Below are 12,281 nucleotides of genomic sequence, written 5' to 3' on the forward strand. Positions count from 1 at the left end.
CCCTTTGTACATACCGCCCGTCGCTACTACCGATTGAATTATTTAGTGAGGTCTCCGGACGTGATCACTGTGACGCCTCGTGTGTCACGGTTGTTTCGCAAAAGTTGACCGAACTTGATTATTTAGAGGAAGTAAAAGTCGTAACAAGGTTTCCGTAGGTGAACCTGCGGAAGGATCATTATTGTGTTCCATATCCGTAAGAAAAACAAACAAACAAACAAACAAACAGACAAGCAAACAAACGAACAAAAAGAAAAAAAAAAAAAAAAAAAAAGAAAAAAAAAAAAAAAATTTATATAATTATTTTGGAATCCATAATTCTTTTTATTCTTTTTCATTCAATTTGTGATCCATCAATTATATCATATTAAATATAATATATGATGGTACATTTTGTAATGTTTTTTCTTATTTTTTTTCTTTTAAAAACCTTTAAACATGAAAATAAAAAGTTGTACATATTATTCATTTGATTGAATGATAAGTTAATTTGTTCACAATAACAAAAGTGGTATATATTTATTATATTATTATATATACATAAAATGATTAAAAAAATACAAAATAATTGAATCATAATAAATACCACCACTGTATTATTGTTGAACTAAGACATTCGCAACTTAATAAAAATGTTTAGAGTTAAATATATTTGATATATATTATTGAAAGAAAATCAATTTATATATTATTAATATTATTTAATTTTACTCTTTCAATTAATATATGCAAAAAAAAATTGACATTTGTTATAAATAAAAATAAATAAAAAAATACTCTAAGCGGTGGATCACTTGGCTCATGGGTCGATGAAGAACGCAGCAAACTGTGCGTCATCGTGTGAACTGCAGGACACATGAACATCGACATTTTGAACGCATATCGCAGTCCATGCTGTTATGTACATTAAATTCAATTTTAAAGTACTGCTTGGACTACATATGGTTGAGGGTTGTAAGACTATGCTAAATAAGTTGCTTATTCTTTTATAAAAATAATTGAATTTAAGCAAATGTGTATATTATTGGATTTTAAATAATTCATAATATTAATAGCAAAAAAAATAAAGATATATAATGAATTTTATTTATTATATATTCTTTAAAAAAAAAAATCCTCTCAAATAAAATGAAATGATGAAAATATTGAATCTAAGTATTCTTTACAAAAAATTTTCATATTATTTATATATATATATAAAATAATAATTTATATATGTAATTAAAAGGAGGAATGTCTAGCATAAAAATTAAATTTTTTATTCTAGGATTGCCTCATTTTACATTATTATTATTTTTATATATTTACAATATATAAAAGGAGAAAAGAAAAATAGAGATGAAAAGATGATATAATTTTTTTATTAAATTGTGAGAAGATAAAAAAAGAATATTAAAACAACCTCAACTCATATGGGATTACCCCCTGAATTTAAGCATATTAATGAGGGGAGGAAAAGAAACTAACAAGGATTTTCTTAGTAGCGGCGAGCGAAAAGAAAATAGTTCAGCACTAAGTCACTTTGTCTATATGTCAAATGTGAGATGCAGTGTATGGAATATCTTAATATCTAGTATGAGAAATTAACGATTTAAGTCCTTCTTAAATGAGGCCATTTACCCATAGAGGGTGCCAGGCCCGTATAACGTTAATGATTACTAGAAAGATATTTCCAAAGAGTCGTGTTGCTTGATAGTGCAGCACTAAGTGGGTGGTAAACTCCATCTAAAACTAAATATAACCATGAGACCGATAGTAAACAAGTACCGTGAGGGAAAGTTGAAAAGAACTCTGAATAGAGAGTTAAATAGTACGTGAAACTGCTTAGAGGTTAAGCCCGATGAACCTGAATATCCATTATGAAAAATTCATCATTAAATAATTAAAAAAATAATGTGCATTTTTTTCATATAAGGACATTGTAATCTATTAACATAATAAAGTATTTATCAAAAGATCATTGGTGATATTAAGTTTATTTAAATTAATTTGCTTTTTAAGCATATTAACATAAAATAAATACTAATGATTTGATAAAGTGTTGATAGATTTTATTATATATAATGCTAAAATTCATTTTTTGAATTTTACAAAAAATTTAATATCTATGATATTAATATTTATTTGTATGCATTTATATGATTAACAATGCGAAAGATTCAGGATACCTTCGGGACCCGTCTTGAAACACGGACCAAGGAGTCTAACATATGTGCAAGTCATTGAGTTATATTAAACTTAATGGCATAATTAACTTAACTTAAATATAATGGGATTAATTTTTAGTCTATTTTTTAATAAATAGTCAATTAATTCAATCCCGGGGCGTTCCATATAGTTATGTATAATGATAATTTATTATTATTTATACCTCTAACTGGAGCGTACCTTGAGCATATATGCTGTGACCCGAAAGATGGTGAACTATACTTGATCAGGTTGAAGTCAGGGGAAACCCTGATGGAAGACCGAAACAGTTCTGACGTGCAAATCGATTGTCAGAATTGAGTATAGGGGCGAAAGACCAATCGAACCATCTAGTAGCTGGTTCCCTCCGAAGTTTCCCTCAGGATAGCTGGTGCATTTAAAAATTATATAAAATAATCTTATCTGGTAAAGCGAATGATTAGAGGCCTTAGGGTCGAAACGATTTTAACCTATTCTCAAACTTTAAATGGGTAAGAACCTCACCTTTCTTGATATGAAGGTTGAGGTTATGATATAATGTGCCCAGTGGGCCACTTTTGGTAAGCAGAACTGGCGCTGTGGGATGAACCAAACGTAATGTTACGGTGCCTAAATTAACAACTCATGCAGATACCATGAAAGGCGTTGGTTGCTTAAAACAGCAGGACGGTGGACATGGAAGTCGTAATCCGCTAAGGAGTGTGTAACAACTCACCTGCCGAAGCAACTAGCCCTTAAAATGGATGGCGCTTAAGTTGTATACCTATACATTACCGCTAAAGTAGATGATTTATAAAACAATTTCGATTGATTTATAAATTTTGAAACTTTAGTGAGTAGGAGGGTACAATAGTGTGCTTAGAAGTGTTTGGCGTAAGCCTGCATGGAGCCGCTATTGGTACAGATCTTGGTGGTAGTAGCAAATAATCGAATGAGACCTTGGAGGACTGAAGTGGAGAAGGGTTTCGTGTGAACAGTGGTTGATCACGAGTTAGTCGGTCCTAAGTTCAAGGCGAAAGCCGAAAATTTTCAAGTTTTTAATAAAAAAAAATATTAATAAAAATATATTTAAAAATAATTAAAATACTTGAATTATTTTGAACGAAAGGGAATACGGTTCCAATTCCGTAACCTGTTGAGTATCCGTTTGTTATTAAAAATGGGCCTTGTGCTCATCCTGGCAACAGGAACGACCATAAAGAAGCCGTCGAGAGATATCGGAAGAGTTTTCTTTTCTGTTTTATAGTCGTACTACCATGGAAGTCTTTCGAAGAGAGATATGGTAGATGGACTAGAAGAGCATGACATTTACTGTTGTGTCGATATTTTCTCCTCGGACCTTGAAAATTTATGGTGGGGTCACGCAAACTTCTCAACAGGCCGTACCAATATCCGCAGCTGGTCTCCAAGGTGAAGAGTCTCTAGTCGATAGAATAATGTAGGTAAGGGAAGTCGGCAAATTAGATCCGTAACTTCGGGATAAGGATTGGCTCTGAAGATTGAGATAGTCGGGCTTGATTGGGAAGCAATACCATGGTTTATGTACTCGTTCTGGGTAAATAGAGAATTACGATTCTTGTTCCCCGGATAGTAGTTACGTAGCCAATTGTGGAACTTTCTTGCTAAAATTTTTAAGGAATTATATCATTCGATATATATTCCTTTTAAATTATAACGATTATCAATTAACAATCAATTCAGAACTGGCACGGACTTGGGGAATCCGACTGTCTAATTAAAACAAAGCATTGTGATGGCCCTAACGGGTGTTGACACAATGTGATTTCTGCCCAGTGCTCTGAATGTCAAAGTGAAGAAATTCAAGTAAGCGCGGGTAAACGGCGGGAGTAACTATGACTCTCTTAAGGTAGCCAAATGCCTCGTCATCTAATTAGTGACGCGCATGAATGGATTAACGAGATTCCTACTGTCCCTATCTACTCGTTTCTCAGTTTGACTGTTGAATAGTGCGGACGTGTCGTGTGCTAAGTGGTGATTAGCGATTTTTGCGATTTCTTTTGCGTTTATATTCGTGTGTGATAACCGGTGTATTACAGTTGTGCGAGTGACGCTAATATTGTTGTGGCTGTACCATAGCGGTACAGTGTTTACAATTAATTGTGATTGAAAGTGCCGTTGTGCGAGTGACGCTACTTTGTAGTAGCTGTACACTGTTTACGAGTGATTAAGTGCCGTACGGTAGTTTTGTTGGACACTCCAGTGAGTGCCAATATACTCCGTGCTATAGACACATTGTGCGTGCGTGTGAGTGCCGCTAGATACAGCGTTGGAAATTTTCCATTAAGTTGTTTACAACTTTTGCGGGCGTGCCGTTGTTTTTCGGCGTGGTGTGTTGTGCGTAGCTGTACCATAGCGGTGCATTGTTTACGAGCAATTGCTCAGGTGACTACGGTTTGTGCTGGTGACGCCACCGTTTGCGTGGCTGTACATTGCGTACAAGTGTACCTTGTTGGTAAGTTGTTTACAACTTTTGAGTGCCGCTATTTCTGGCGTGGTTTTTGGCGCGTGCCGTTAATTCTTGGCGTCGGTGTAGAGTCGCGCTGTTATTTTTCGGCGTGGGTTCGTTGAGTGCGTGTACACTAGGTAGTCGTGCCGCTATATTGCCATATTTGGCAACAGTAAAAAGGGCGTCCTCTTTTGTGCGTGGGTACAGTACTGCGCCAAGGTTGAATACCTTGTGCAGGTGCTACGACCAAAGCGTGTTGTGTTTTTGCCTGCGGTCGAGCTCGGCGTTAGCTCCACCTTGGTCGACCCGTCCTTGTTCGGGGAACAGTGTTCTGTCCGGCAAGGCATTGGTGGTGGCCTTTGCCAAACCTTTGGTTGGCGCTGTGGGCTACGCCCTCGCGCTTTGCTTTGGCTCGCCGATAGGTGCAGCCGCTGTGTGCGTGCCTGTGCGGGATTCATTCCTGCCGTGCAGTAGTTGCCGTTGCCCAAAAGGGACCCAATTTTTGTTGTTGCTTGGGAGGCCTTTATCCGGCGAATTCGGCTACCTTAGTGGTGGAGAGTTGGGCAATGCCCAAATCAGAAGGGTTGAGGAAGAGGGCGAACACCTCTCTTCCAAGCGGGTCGGCGGTGCCATCGTCGGCAATGGACGAGACGACGTCCGGAGAGGAGGAGGTGATCTTGCGGTCTCCTCCCCGTTCTAAGAAGAAGACCGCTGGAGGTGCAGCGGTTCCGGTGGAGAAGGTATCTTTAAAGGTACCTGAAAAGGTGAGTGGAAGCGAGGGTGGTTCCGAAAGCGGAAAGATTGGGAGTGGGCGCAAGGGGCGGAAGACGGGGGAAAAATTAGGTCCCGCAGAGAAGCGTTTGGAGGAAATCCGTGGGGAATTGGGTGCTTCCCTGAAAGGTTTGGGTGCGATCGGTGGGGATGCCGAACGCAAGAAAGTTGCGGTGCAGTTTATGGGGCGCTTCAAGTCCATTGTGACGGCCTTTAGTGGAGCCGTCATAGACATGGACGGCGTCCCGAAAAGTGTTGCAAAAGACCTCCTGGGGTACTCCTTGGAGTTCGAGGAACTCTTTGTGGAAATGGTGGGGGAGATAGCCCATCTTCGTGGGCAACTAGAGGCCACGAAGATTACCAGGGAGGAAGCACCTCGGAGGACGGCTGGAGCTGCGCTGGCTGGTGCAGCGTCGATGCCGGCACCTCAGGCGCCTGCGCCTGTGTTGCCTGCGTTGCCGGTGCCCAAGCCAGTTGAGACCTGGTCGGTCGTAGTAAGGGGTAAAACCCCCACTACTTCCAAGGAGGTGATCAAGAAAGTTGTAAAGGAGGTTGGGCCTTCCATGGGGGTTAGGGTGCACGAGGTGCGCCCGTTGAAGGATGGAGGTGCGATTATTCGCACCCCATCCGTTGCCGAGAGGGATAACTTGGCAAAAAATGCCAAGTTTTCCGAAGTGGGGCTCGATGTGAGCATACGTCGGAAGCTGGGGCCTAGGGTTGTGGTTCAGGGGGTCCACACGGAGATCTCCCCTGAGGATTTCATGGGAGAGTTGTTCCGGTTGAACCTCAAGGAGTTCAGCCCTGGGTGCCGTGAGAAGGACGTGAGGATGATCAGCCGTCCTTGGAAGGTCAGCCCCGATGGGGTGACGAATGTTGTCCTTGAGGGAACGGACATGCTAATGTCTGCCCTCCTGGAAGCAGGTCGTTGCTACATAAAGTGGTTTTCCTTCCGGGTACGGCCAGACCAACTGACGCCCGGCTGCTTCCGATGCATGGGGTTTGACCACAGGGTGGCAGAATGCAGAGCCAAGAAGGATGTCTGCCGTAGGTGCGGGCAAGAAGGACACAGGAGTGCAGGTTGTGGCAATGCCCCGCATTGTCGCAACTGTGCATTTAAGGGCAAGCCAGCCGGACATCTGATGATGTCCACTGTCTGCCCGGTGTACTGTGCCATTGTTGCCCGTGCGAACGCTAGACATTGATGGTTGAACTATATCAACTGAACTGTCAGGGGTCATATGCCGTGATGTGTGAATTGGGGGCGTGTATGTCGGAGGGGGGCTGCGGCATTGCTTTGCTCCAGGAACCATACTCCACCAATGGGGTGGTGAGAGGCCTTCCTGGGGGCTTCAGGGTCTTTACGGACCTTGGAGTCAAGGCCGCAGTAGCTGTGTGTGAGCCAAGCTACTCTTGTGTAGTAGTTGACTCATCACAGTGGGGAGTATGTGTGTGTGTCGAGGGGGAATTCGGCAGAATGAATGTCGTCAGCTTGTACTGCAAGTCTGACGAGCCTCTAGAGCCCTACTTAAGATACATTGATGCGGTGCTACTACTTGAGAGTAGCATTCCTGCCATCGTGTGTCTTGACGCGAATGCTACCTCCCCGATGTGGTTCAGCAAGGTATCCAGGCATACTGCAGGATATCGGAGCCACACTCGGGGTGAGGTTATGAGCGAGTGGGTTGTGGCGAATAACCTTCTTGTAGCAAACGAACCAAGCGTATGGTATACGTTTGAGGGGCCTAGAGGTGTGAGTGACATTGACGTGACGCTCATGAATGACGCAGCAGCGGGTAGGTTCGAGTGTAAATGGAGTGTTAGGGGGGGTTGGGGAATTAGTGACCATAATTTAATACAAATTATGGTTACTCCCCGTACCCCGCAGCTAGAAGGGGGGAGTCCATTGAGGCGATGGCGTACCTCGTGTACCGACTGGAACCGATATGGACATACTGTTAGGGAAGCGGTATTGGATATACCGCTTAGGGAGTTTGAGGAATTGGGGGTTGACGAGCAAATTGCTCGTCTATATGAATGTGTCTGGGGTGTGAATGACTTATTGTTTAGGAAAGCTAGGGCTGTGAGAATGAAAGGTGTGAAATGGTGGACGAGTGAGTTAAATTCAAAGAGGAGGTCTGTCCGACGCTTGAGGCGTTTGTTTCAACGCGGCAGGCGGACCAATTCGGAGAATCTGTCTCAGCTCAAGTATCAATTTAGCGTAGGGATGAAAGAGTATAAGAAGATGCTTGTGAGAGTGAAGGAGGAAGAGTGGAGGAGATTTGTGGGGGAAAATAGGGACGACCCTTGGGGACAGGTCTATAGGATCTGTCGGGGTCGTCGAAATGAGATGGCTAGCTCTCTTCGCGTAGGTGATACTGTATTATCGACGTGGAGAGAGTGTGCCAATGTTCTGTTAGGCGAGTTTTTTCCCAGGGCTGAGGTTCAGGTTCCTCCTGCACAAGAGGTGCCTGTCCCTCCAATAGAAGCTGAGGAGTTGGATTATGCATTTGGCCTGGTCAGGTCTAAAAGGTCTCCAGGTTTCGATGGTTTGAACGGAGAGATGTGCAAATGCTTGTGGAAGTTCATTCCGGAATATTTGGAGGCCATTTATGATAAATGCATATGGGAGGGATATTTTCCACGCGAGTGGAAAATTGCTAGGGTCGTTGCACTCTTGAAGTCGCCCGATAAGATCAGGAGCGATCCTCGATCTTATCGTGGTATCAGCCTCCTTCCAGTACTTGGAAAAGTGCTGGAAAGGGTTATGGTTGAGCGGCTTCAGGAGCTAACTCGGGGTGTTAGGTCGGATAGGCAGTATGGGTTTAGGAAAAGACGTGGTATAGAGGATGCGTGGTTGTATGTTCAGAGTGTAGTTAGGGAAAACGTCAATAAATATGTCCTTGGCATATTTATTGACTTTAAGGGGGCATTTGATCACTTGCGCTGGGATCGTGTGTTGCAGAGATTAGAGGAGCTTGGCTGTCCGGAAATTACTCTATGGCGGAGTTATTTTTCGGACAGAAAAGCATCCATGGTAGGAGTGGGCGGGAGTGTGGAGATTGGGGTGGAGCGAGGCTGTCCGCAGGGATCCGTCTGTGGTCCCTTCATTTGGAACCTCATGATGGACTCCCTGCTTCGGCAGTTAGAGCCACTCTGTAAACACTGTGCGTATGCGGACGACCTTCTCATTTTGGTTGAGGGCCGTTCGCGTGAGGAACTAGAGCGAGTGGGGGGGCAGCTCCTTACATTTACCCACAATTGGGGGGTAGATGTGGGAGTGGACATATCGATGGACAAAACGGTGACAATGCTGCTTAAGGGCAGATTGTCCCCGAGTCGTCCACCGATTGTACGTTTGAATGGGATAGGGATTAGGTATGTGACGCAAGTCAAATACCTGGGGTTAGCTATGAGTGAAAGGATGTGTTTTACTCCACACTTAGTATTGTTGAGGGAGCGGCTGCAGGCAACTGTTGGGCAAGTTCGGCGCGTGGTCAGATTTGACTGGGGCCTTAGCCGGCGTGCGGTTCGCACCGTATATCGGGGCCTATTCGTGGCCTGTGCCACTTATGGTGCCGCTATATGGTACGAATGGGCTTTAAAGTCGGTTGGCAAACGTCATCTGATGGCGTGCCAGCGCATTATGTTGCTTGCCTGTTTGCCTGTATGCCGTACAGTGAGTACGGATGCGTTGCAGGTGTTGTTAGGTGCGCCTCCTCTTGACCTGTTAGTTGTGCAACGGGCATTTACCTTCAGGTTGAGAAGGAGGCTTTGTATGCCGCTGCTAGATGGATGGATATCCGACGGTGATGTAGAAAGGGGGTATCTAGAGTGTGAAAGGTTGTTGAAGGAATGTATGCTTCGTGGGTGGCAAAACCGATGGGACAATAGTTCCAAAGGTCGCGTGACATACGAGTACATTCGGGATGTTTCCTTTGTCGGGGAAAATCCTGATTTTGGATTTTCCCTCAGCCTGGGATTCCTCCTTACAGGACATGGGCCTCTCAATGCTTATTTGCATGAGAGGCGCTTGTCCACAAGTGAGGAGTGTGTTTGTGGGTCGGCAAGAGAGGACTGGGTGCACGTCCTCTGTGAATGCCCGATGTACTCAGACATTAGGGATCTTGCGGGTGTGGGGATTAGATGGACTGATGGACGGTATGATGTGAGTGGTGTGATTGCCAACCGTCGGAATGTCGAAATGTTAGGGCAATATGCGCGTGAGGTTTTCAGGCGGCGACGTAATTTAAGGCGTTCAGTTGATTAGTTTTTAGCCGTTCTTGTCTGTGCATTCTGTTGTTCTGTGCATTGTCTGTTGTTGCTTAGGTGTGGGAAATGGCCACCAGTCCAGAGCTGTATGGAAGCTCAACTGGTAGTAGTCTCGGCTACGAGGTCTGACCGGAGACTTAAATCTGGTACCACGGGGAACAGGGGCCCTCGGAGCTTGCTCCGACCTGTTCATTGGGAACGGCCCTTCGGGGAGTTTCGTGGTGGCTGTGGTTAACACCTAAATGCGGGTAGAGCCTTTTGGCTCGATGTGGAGTTGCAATGCAACCGGGTGCCGGGACCCATAGAACGGCAGAGGGTTAGATAGACCTCGAACCCTACCAAGGTGGTTAGTGTGTCCATTCCACACTACCAATTGGTATCCTTAAATGCTTCGGCATTTTTGGGGCGCTGATCAACGCATTGTTTTGATCCGTTGTGCTTTTGAGCACCGTGGGTTTGGGCTGTCGCCAGCAGGAACTCACGTAAAAAACGCCACACGTTGTTGTCCCTATCTACTCAATTCTCAGTTTGACTGTTGAATAGTGCGGACGTGTCGTGTGCTAAGTGGTGATTAGCGATTTTTGCGATTTCTTTTGCGTTTATATTCGTGTGTGATAACCGGTGTATTACAGTTGTGCGAGTGACGCTAATATTGTTGTGGCTGTACCATAGCGGTACAGTGTTTACAATTAATTGCGCTAGTGAGTGCCGTTGTCCGAGTGACGCTACTTTGTAGTAGCTGTACAGTGTTACGAATAATTGAAAGTGCCGTACGGTAGTGTTGTTGGACACTCCAGTGAGTGCCAATATACTCCGTGCTATAGACACAGAGTGCGTGTTTGTGAGTGCTGCTAGATACAGCGTTGGAAATTTTCCATTAAGTTGTTTACAACTTTGCGGGCGTGCCGTTATTTTTCGGCGTGGTGTGTTGTGCTAGTGACGCCACCGTTTGCGTGGCTGTACATTGCGTACAAGTGTACCTTGTTGGTAAGTTGTTTACAACTTTTGAGTGCCGCTATTTCTGGCGTGGTTTTTGGCGTGTGCTGCTAATTTTTGGCGTCCTTCTCGTGTGCGTGTGCCGTTACATTTCGGCGTGGAAGTACAGTGCGGGCGTACACTAGGTTTGTCGTGCCGCTATATTGCCATATTTGGCAACAGTAAAAAGGGCGTCCTCTTTTGTGCGTGGGTACAGTACTGCGCCAAGGTTGAATACCTTGTGCAGGTGCTACGACCAAAGCGTGTTGTGTTTTTGCCTGCGGTCGAGCTCGGCGTTAGCTCCACCTTGGTCGACCCGTCCTTGTTCGGGGAACAGTGTTCTGTCCGGCAAGGCATTGGTGGTGGCCTTTGCCAAACCTTTGGTTGGCGCTGTGGGCTACGCCCTCGCGCTTTGCTTTGGCTCGCCGATAGGTGCAGCCGCTGTGTGCGTGCCTGTGCGGGGTTCGTTCCTGCCGTGCAGTAATTGCCGTTGCCCAAAAGGGACTCAATTTTTGTTGTTGCTCAGGAGGCCTTATCCGGCGAATTCGGCAACCTAAGTGTGAGGGTCGTTGGGCAATGCCCAAATTAGAAGGTGTGAGGAAGAGGGCGAACACCCCTCTTCCAAGCGGTTCGGCGGTGCCATCGTCGGCAATGGACGAATCGACGTCCGGAGAGGAGGAGGTGATTTTGCGGTCTCCTCCTCGCATTAAGAAGAAGACCGCTGGGGGTGCAGCGGTCCCGGTGGTGAAGTCAGGTAAGGAGGTTTTAAAGGTACCTGAAAAGGTGCCTTCCAGTAAGTCGGGGGTGAGTGGAAGCGATGGCGCTTCCGAAAGTGGAAAAATTGGGAGTGGGAAAAAGGGGAGTAAGACAGGGGCTAAATTAGGTCCAGCTGGGAAGCACCTGGTAGATTTCTGTAAGAGATTGCGTGCTTCCCAGGAAGGTTTGGGAGCGTTCGGGGGGGGTGCCGAACAGAAGAAGGTTGGGGGCGAATTTATGGGACGCTTTAAGTCCATTGTGACGGCCTTTAGTGGAGCCGTCATTGACATGGACGGCGTCCCGAAGAGCACAGCGAAGGATCTCCTTGGATACTCCTTGGAGTTTGAGGAGCTCTTTGTTGAGATGGTGGCGGAGATCGCCCATCTTCGTGGGCGGTTGGAAGCCACCATGACAACCAGGGAGGAAGCACCTCGGAGGACGGCTGGAGCTGCGCTGGCTGGTGCAGCGATGATGCCGGCACCTCAGGCGCCTGCGCCTGTGTTGCCTGCGTTGCCGGTGCCCAAGCCAGTTGAGACCTGGTCGGTCGTAGTGAGGGGTAAAACCCCCACTACTTCCAAGGAGGTGATCAAGAAAGTTGTAAAGGAGGTTGGGCCTTCCATGGGGGTTAGGGTGCACGAGGTGCGCCCGTTGAAGGATGGAGGTGCGATTATTCGCACCCCATCCGTTGCCGAGAGGGATAACTTGGCAAAAAATGCCAAGTTTTCCGAAGTGGGGCTCGATGTGAGCATACGTCGGAAGCTGGGGCCTAGGGTTGTGGTCCAGGGGGTTCACACGGAGATCTCCCCTGAGGATTTCATGGGAGAGTTGTTCCGGTTGAACCTCAAGGAGTTCAGCC

General features: G+C 45.6%; 1 non-coding gene and 2 pseudogenes across 1 annotated transcript in view; all 3 read left to right on the plus strand.

Annotated features, from left to right (window-relative positions):
- The window catches only part of LOC129251522 (small subunit ribosomal RNA), a 1,991-nt gene extending 1,810 nt beyond the window's left edge, over nucleotides 1-181 (plus strand). Inside the window, exon 1 of the ribosomal RNA XR_008582980.1 lies at nucleotides 1-181. This exon is cut by the window's left edge and continues 1,810 nt beyond it. This is a non-coding gene — a ribosomal RNA (small subunit ribosomal RNA).
- A 593-nt stretch (nucleotides 182-774) lies between these two features.
- On the plus strand, nucleotides 775-955 carry LOC129251500 (5.8S ribosomal RNA; annotated as a pseudogene).
- Nucleotides 956-1,398: 443 nt separating this feature from the next.
- On the plus strand, nucleotides 1,399-4,169 carry LOC129251504 (large subunit ribosomal RNA; annotated as a pseudogene).
- The last annotated feature ends 8,112 nt before the right edge of the window (nucleotides 4,170-12,281 follow it).

Source organism: Anastrepha obliqua, unplaced genomic scaffold, assembly GCF_027943255.1.
Source record: "Anastrepha obliqua isolate idAnaObli1 unplaced genomic scaffold, idAnaObli1_1.0 ptg000027l, whole genome shotgun sequence".
NCBI lineage: Eukaryota > Metazoa > Arthropoda > Insecta > Diptera > Tephritidae > Anastrepha > Anastrepha obliqua.